Source organism: Rhipicephalus microplus, chromosome 5 (assembly GCF_043290135.1).
Source record: "Rhipicephalus microplus isolate Deutch F79 chromosome 5, USDA_Rmic, whole genome shotgun sequence".
NCBI classification, from domain to species: domain Eukaryota; kingdom Metazoa; phylum Arthropoda; class Arachnida; order Ixodida; family Ixodidae; genus Rhipicephalus; species Rhipicephalus microplus.
Window position 1 is genome coordinate 98,627,068 of NC_134704.1, and position 8,647 is coordinate 98,635,714.

Below are 8,647 nucleotides of genomic sequence, written 5' to 3' on the forward strand. Positions count from 1 at the left end.
GATGTGACATCTATCATGTGTTCGTAACCAAGGCAGAGGACGCCGTCTTCAATAATGACTAAGCTGGAGATTGAGAGAAGACTGGAATGGACACTTTAATTGTATCCGTTATGTGAAATATATTTCCTTTGAAGGTTATAATAGTGAAAGCAAAATGTGGAAAGCCCCAACGAAGTATAAATTTATGAATGCACGTGGGCAACACAATACCTTAAGCGATACCGCTGACATATATGGACAAAAGCAGTCCCTGAAACTGACGTGCACTTTTCCTATTTTTGAGGGGCACATTTATGCAGAGAAACATGGCAACCTGTTATATAGTCGGATCTGATATTCCTCCACTTTTAAGGCTGAGCTGGAAACGCAGGCAGCACTTGCTGACCGCCGATTACGTTGTGGCTTCCGCTGATACCCTTCATAAGAGCCGGCATTGCAGATGACCGATAAAGGAGAACATTACATGGTTAATGAACATAAAAAGCTTCCTTGCGTGTTTCTGTAGTTTAACAATACGATATTGGAAATGTTCAGCAGGTAATTTTGAAGCGTTGAATATTTCTTGTGAGTAGAATCAATCAGTGTTCATTTTACGATGGGTCTCGAAGTGGCGTCGGTTCTGTTTTGAGAAACGAGCCACGCTTTAATGTGCCCTTCCTATCAAGATTTAGTTTTATCTTATATATCAATTGCACATTAGCTTGATCTACCAGCTGAGATATTTAGAATAAAGAACTTTTTTTTCTCGGCGCGGAGAGGGGGGGTGATCGTGACATCCAGCGCTAACTTAATTTCAGTCTTGTATGCCGTGGATTATATAGCCAGCAGTTCTCAAGTTCAGTAAACTTCAAGCTTCATTTCTTATTGCTGGGGCTTGTCGTTTCTGTAAAAAGGAAATGGGAAGATGGAATCTAAAGATAAACTCTGCAGATCCACAAGTTTCTTCGTACAATCCTTAATTTGGTGGCCATGCGAAGATTTCGAAGTCATCAAAAATTTATTGACCGCAATAAATGGGCCCTGTTTTTCGTTACGGTGGATGAATAGGCGCTCCCCTTCAATTATCGTTCCTGTCGCTAACGACCGTAAGAGCTCTCGATTAACCTTCAATGTGATCGATTGCATCATATATAAAAAGGAGCACATGCAGGTGCGCACCACTTCGCATCTTCTTCATACACAAGGATGAACAATTTCTGAAACATTTTCTGCCGTTTTAAGTAAACACAATTACGACAAGACAACGTGCTCTATAGCGAGACCTGCACCATGTATCTCGTATTGTCGATCTACCGTTAACAATGAATAATTTACCTCTTCGCACAAACACGCTTTGGTCACTACGAGAAAAGAACTATGCGAGATGTTGCGAGACAATTTTATGGCTACAGAGAGGTTACCCAGCTGTTGTAACTTAGCGGCTGGGGTGTGGCGCTGCTGAGGGCTCAGGTTCACGTCCCGGTCAGGAAACCCGCATCTTAATCGAATCCTAGAGCAAAAAAAAAAAGAAAAACACTCTTGTACATCCACCAAGCTTAGTGAACTGCATGAAATAAAATTAATTTTAGCCCCTCTAGGGCAGGCCTCAGAGTCATGTCGTGGCTTAAGAACAGGAGCAACGAGGATTGCTTTTAATAAAAAATTTTATGGAAGCGTCAAACACCTTTTTCATACACTGAAGGATATTCTAATCATTTTTGTTATAATTTTCTAACTGCTTCACTACAATTGCATGGCAGCTATATAATTAGGATAGAAATCATAATCAGAAATGATAATCAAAAAGATATATAATCATAATCAGATAGAAATCATAATCAGAAAGGTCTATTTTGTTGGTACGTGTCGCGCAGAGCTACAGAAAAGGGGACGCCGATAGAAGAGGAAGAAGAAGAAGAAGCCTGGTAACGCGGCTGCCCGCGCAACTGGCCTCGTTCTGGTACCCTGGACACGAGTACAAGGAAGACCGGGAAAGCAGCCGCCAGAGCTATTGTCTCCATTCGAGTAAGTTTGCTTTACCTGAGAATGCATGTTTTATGCTTCAGAACAGTTCCTGCCACTATGTTGGTGTAATAATGCAGCCCTTGTTCTGAGGACTCCATTTTTCCTCGTGTTTTTTTAAAGGGTTCCTTAAACAATTTTTCAGTGTCCGTGGAATGAATTGATCACCGTAAAAAATTTAAAAATCCATCCAGTACGAGCCGAGTTACAGTGAATGAGTGAAACAACTTTATTGTCGATCCGGCATGAATGGGGAACAGGTAGAGGAATTGAAGCAAGACTCTAGCATGATCGGAAGTCCTGGAGCAGCAACCTACTCACGTCAATTTCATTGAGGCACCGCTTTCAGCCGCTGGCGTTCCGGGATGCCAAGTACGTGCTGGACCAGGTGTTTCTGGTTGCCTAACTCTTGGCTCCCGGTTTTGCTGCTGATAATAGTTGGCATTGCTTGTTGGTTACCCGGCGGTGGCGCACATTCCCAGGGGAGTGGTCTTCGTGTAGCTCGCGCCTTCTAGCAGTCTTGGCATATGTCTGTGGAGTATACCTCAGGGCAGACGTGCGATGCCACGACGGGGGTCCAGATGTCTTGTACTTGCAACTGTCATTGTTGTTGTAAGGCTTGCTGAGATGGTGGGTAGAGGCATCTGCTCGTTCTGTACCACTTCAGAACGTCGCCATAGGTTGTCATGGAATACTCTTTGTCTTCGGCATCGGGTCGTTCCGGCTCCAAGAAATGTATTGACGAAGACTCGCGGCTAGTTAGCGCGTGTGCCTCCGTGTCTGTATCCTCGTGGTCGTTGCCTGCGCACGGTGAGGAGTTGGAAGCCGGCCCAAACCACAACGAGGAGGCAGATTCGAAGCCGCGTTACAATTATTCGTTGCACGCTACAAATACACTTCCTCTTCTTTCGTCCCAACGAAGGCGCTAAAAGCTAAGGAGGCAGAGATAGCATATGGGCAAAGAAAATCGTCAAGGGTGCCTCGTGATTATTGATCTCGAGCTCTTTTTCTTTTTCTTCTTCGAATGCACGGCTTTTTCAGTGGGATTGGATGCACGCGGGTAAACAATTCGCGACGTCCCACAGTTGATGCCTGTATAGACCGAGCCTGCCATGTTCAAATTAGCGAATGACTCATAAAAGCGCTTGTACGAGTGATTTTAGAGCTCCTTCCGTGATTTGTTGAGAGAAGAAAAAGCAATTTTTAGCTGTCTATGATAATTTATTGAGAATTCCAGGCCATGCGCTGCACTATGCTAATTAGGTCGCGTGTTGTCGGGAGCCTCTACTAGCGATAGACAGTGCTTTCTGACCATGATCAAAAAGTGACCCCTTGTGTGTTTATAAAAAATTGTTAACGATTTGGAGTACTTGGTACTCTACTATGGGAGAGCATAAAGCCGTTCAGTGGGCCTCACACTTCACGAGGCCTTGCTCGATTTATTACGCATGGGGCCCAACAACACCTTAAGGGACACAGACATAAAGATTGTCACACGATTTAGACGCACGGGCGAAGTTTAGGCACTTGCTGAACGCCCAGCCATCTTGAACGGGTGGCTGCGTTCATACTTGGGAACACGGTTAATCAAAAATTAAATATTGCGCATATCTGGGACGCAACAACAATACGTAAGTATTATGTGGTGACTTCCTTCATTTGAAAATGCATAAATACGTAACTATAAAGACCCTGGTTTTTCTTACGCTGCGCTTAAAATGCGACGCTATGCACGAAAGAAGCGGCTGGCGAGAGACTATCGTCTTTCGACAAGATTTGCAGATGCGCGACCTTATGTGATTCTTTAAAAAAATGGCAGCACATCCACGTAGTGAATGATAGAGAGTGTGGCGAAATATCCGTTTGTCCATTCGTTCTTGCTTCCGCCCATTTATGTGTGCGTCTGTGTGGCCGTCCGTGCGTTCATCCGCCCGTCCGCGCGTGCGTCTGTTCGTGCGTCCGCACGTCCATCTGTGCGTCCGTCCCTGCGTTCGTCCATGCATCCGCTCCTGCGTCCACCCATGCGTCCATCCGTTCGTGCAGCCATCCGTGCGTCCATCCATGCATCTGTCTGTGTGTCCGTTCGTCCACCTATTCAACACTTCGACTACCACTATTTCGCATCTTTTCATCATATATTCCTCATGTAAAAGCACCGCCATCCAGCGGACATTCCAAGGACTGAACGAGATGAGGCGCAGGCACACTTTTTTACGGCTTGCGCTTCGTGTCTACTTCCCACCTCTAACCACCTTGAGTTCATGGTATATACTAGTTCACTGTATTCATGCCACTGCGGCCCAACGCTCGCTAAACCTTTCTAAAACCAAGGAGGTTACGCCCAGCGAGTATAACGTAGCAACGCTTTCTTGTCAGATAGGGCTCAATGTACATGCCAATGGCTGCTAAGGGGGAATGAGAGACAGGAGAATTCGGCTTTTAGATAACGCGCACGCTGCGAATGTTTTATTGTTTAACAACGCACAGAAGAAATCTCTCACCGGCACCGCCTTGGAGGTCAAAATGTAAGACTTGTTACACATTACTACTACGACTACGAGGGACGAATGGGTGCAGCTATAAGGACCTTCGCCCCTGAAAGAAAAGAAAAGTGAGCCCCGTATCTGTCTGCATCAGAGTGCGACACATCAACAGTATCCCACAAGGGATGGGGTAAGGAGAGATTAAAAGGATAGGTTAAAAGGTAAGTAGATGGAGAAAGGAGAGAGCGACGCGCAAGGACAACGAACGACAGAAAACGCCGGAAGTAAACAGGAGATACGAAATACGGGCACGGTCGCACGAGTCTGAGGACGGGGCGCCAGTCGGCGAGAGCTGTTGTCGGCGTCAGGAGATGGCGTAAGGGGAGCCCAGTCGGCCAGAGCTGCGCTGTCGTCGGAGATCGCGGGGGCACAACCGGTCGGCACGAAATCCGAGTGAGTCCCAACAGATGCGTGATTAATGTTATATCGCAGGATCTGAGGACAATTTTTGGGGATCGTCGTCCGCACTTTCATATGAAATCATTGCTGTGAGTGCGAAGTCTGACAGCGGGGATAGCATGACTTGGTGAGAGGCAAGGATCGCGCCTCGTGATAGAGAAAGCGTAGCAACGCGGAGTGGGTGAAGCTGGGCGGATAGCAGGAGAGCGATAGCGGGAGCGGAGCAAGTAGTGTGGAGAGGAGGAAAGAGCAGGAGCGTGATTGGCTGTGTTGGTAAGACGAGTCGACCAATGGAAGAACGCCCTCGAACACAGGGTGCGCTGTTGAGAGAGCAACAATTAAGTCAGCAGTGATAAGCCGAGCGTTGGCAAAAGCGCAAGAAAGAAGCACTATTTCTACCGTAGTCTCCGTTTAATCATTCCCTGTGGTGTTAGGTCAGTTAAAACCTGTGAAAGGAACTAATAACCAAATTATGGCAATTCATATACATGAACTCCAAAGTTATTTGTCGTAGAAAGTTGAAGAAATAACCGAAGTCTAAAACCCTTGCCTCGCATTTTCAGTGGCTTGAGTTGTCCCATGACTCGCTTTCACAAAGTATTATACGGTACGCAAAAGAACAAGATAACATAACTATCCGCCCATGAATTCTACGTCAAGGTTGTCAAGTCAGCCAAGTTTGTTCGCGTAAATTGGTCGCCTAAGTTTCGTGCATAACTGCGTACTTTCAAGCTTCATGAACGGCGTTTTTTCTGTGCCTATCAAGCTGCTTTGATTATCTTTGAAATTTGAAAAAAATTTGAATAAGTGATTGATTAACTGATTTATTGATGGATAGACTTCTACAGTCACAATATTCTATAAAAGGTGGAAGTTTGAACGCCGCGTGCCGGTTATGTTGATGTACTGTTGACATGGTGGCTTTGGGCATAAATGCATTATAATTTGGCAACATTTGAATTCGATATCCACATAATACGGTAGTTTATTTTTCGTTAACACAAAAGTCGCAACATCGGGTGACCGTAAATCGCAGTTTACAATTTATCAAGTCATGGCATTTTGATACAACGATGTCTAGTCCTGCACACGGAACACAAAAAATCGTTGCACTGTGCTGTCACTGTCGATGGTTTCTAGCCATCGTTCTTTTTTTAAGCACTCCGGGTCTCCTTTAGGGTATCCAAAAATTATGAAGAATTGAGATAAAATTTTGTTTCATCATTTCTCAAAACTAAATGGTTAACAATATTCATCTACTACATATGTTGGTTCGGAATAACCTCGCAAATGTGGCTTTGAGTTTCGAGAAAGCCTAGGTGGTTGAAGGACATTTCTAAACCGCATTGGCAATGATTAAGTAGTCGCAGGTGTTTTTCACCCGTTGCTGCTTTTATATTTCAACATCCTTGTCAAAGAAAAATGGCGCCATCACCGCGCAAATTACGTCTAATCCTTTCAGAATAGAACTCAGTAATGTATAGCGCGGCTGCTCCCATGTATTCTATACTTCCCAAAATAGCCAAATACGAGAGCGTTTCCGCGTGCTAGTAGCAGCAACACAGGTGGGCACTACTATCCAACACGAGACATTCATCCCTACCCCACTCAAAATGATTACTGGGAAGCCACGCCATTCGAGGAAAACACTTTTGTTAAGGTCGTCGTTTCTTTTTGAGCGCTGTTGGATCAGCACTCGGACGCTTTGTGCAAAACTACCAGAACAAAGGCTTTCTGGAAAATTGGATGCTTGAGGGGAATGGGCGTGAAGGTAACCATGTTTTCTCTGCTATGTTTCTGGGTTTAGATTGAACTTGTAACTTGCCGCAGCTACGACAACCGTCGAGCATCCTCTGATGCCCGGCTGCAATGAACAAAAGGCCTCCCGAAAATTGATATCCAGTCAGAGAACTCAAGGCATTGCCAACATAGTTCAGCAGTACAATTCAGCACCATGCCTTTTGTTTTCTCTTTTTGTCCTTGTCGTTTTAACCAAGGTCAACATGAACTCCAAGCCACAGGCCCCAATTTCCGTCTTGCTGCAGTATATTTCTATTACTCGGGGCTCTTTATTTTGTGTCAACTTGAACTTTCAAGCTGGTACCTAGGGAGAAGTGTAGCAGCAGTGCTTGCCAGCTTTTGTTGTTCCAATATATTTCTTAGTTGAAACTTTTCGTGCGCAACTTCCACCAAGATTGTGGTTAATTCTTAAACAGCTATTTGCTTTTCTGAAGAGCGTTCTCAACTACTCATGTGCACAGATCTTATAATTCAACACAAAATCTCCACTTATTAGTATAAATACAGTTGTTTTTGTAGAGAATAGCGCGAAGCCCATTGATGAGATAGTCTGAATGATAATAAGACAAATTAAGGACTATACTTTTAGGGTAGGTGATGTGAGGAATAAGCCTATTTATGTGACATGATGGACACAAGCCAAGTAATTTTGCTCTACTACTTAACACAAAACTTCAAGTAAGAAATTTGACTGACCCTCTCAAAGATGGTATTGCTTACTTGTCCCTGCTTGCGAATATTGTTCAGTAAACCCAACACTGAGCAGACTAGAACATCCTGAACAGTATGCGCTTTAGAGATACCGTGACTTCCTTTGCAATCTCATTCTCACCAAAGGGACCCTCATTTTCTTTGAGAAACACTAAATGAAAAACAATCTTTCAGGAAAACGAAAGTAAAAAACAAGTTTGAGAGCGTGGATAATTACTCGAAACTGTTTCAGTAAAGTGGATATTTTTCAAAAGCCACCAATAATAGTTAGGTAGTTGTTGAATTAAACGCCGAGAAGCTATATTCACTTGGAAAACAATTACTGCTAGTGTTGACTTGGTAATTCATCTGCAGCACTAACACGTCTTCGCTTTTTTATAGCTTTACAGGAGCCTTAAAGTGCACCTGACGGGCGCAAGTTTCCACAGTGCTGGCAAGGCTCTGAAGCACATCGAGACATGAATGACGAGGGGCCTAAAGAATACTCCGAAGCAGCTCCACTCGAAGAGATTGAAAACGTCCCCTTGGTGAAATATATTTGCTCCCGGTGCACGAGAAGCGACACGAATCCCGTGTGCCTATTGCTGCGGCACCTGCCGACTTGTAATGGGATTCTCTGGCAAGTTGGACTGGAACTTCGGGAAGACGAAAACCACTACGGTGACGTGTGTGCGGTTCTTTTACACGGAAGCCGATTCCAGTATCCAATAGCTTCCGCGTTCGGCTGCACTTTCGGGAAGACTGAGTACGTAGTGGCTGACCTACTGCGCAGCGTTTTCACGGTACATCAATGCGTCGTAGCCGTTGAAGTGAACCACTGTAGCGTAGCGAGCTGCTCTCACTTGAGCCGAGCGTTGGAGCGAAAGTCGTCTCTGAAGCGACTCAGCGTATCGAACCTGCTCGACTCTGAGGCCATGAAGAAAGTCTTCAACATAATCTCCTCGATGAAACACATTGAGCAGTTAGTGTTCTCGAACCCCGAACTGCGCTTCCCCTGGTACACCACCTTGCCCTTCCATTCGCTGGAACATATAGGAATGACACTGACGGCCCTCGACGTGGAAAACCTGGACATCACAGACTGCAGCGCCAAAGAGCTCATAACTCTGCTCAGAAAGAGCAACACGATCACCAGCCTCGCGATCAGAGGATGGTTTCTGAGGTCGAACTGCCCCGTCCTATGCGAAGGCTTT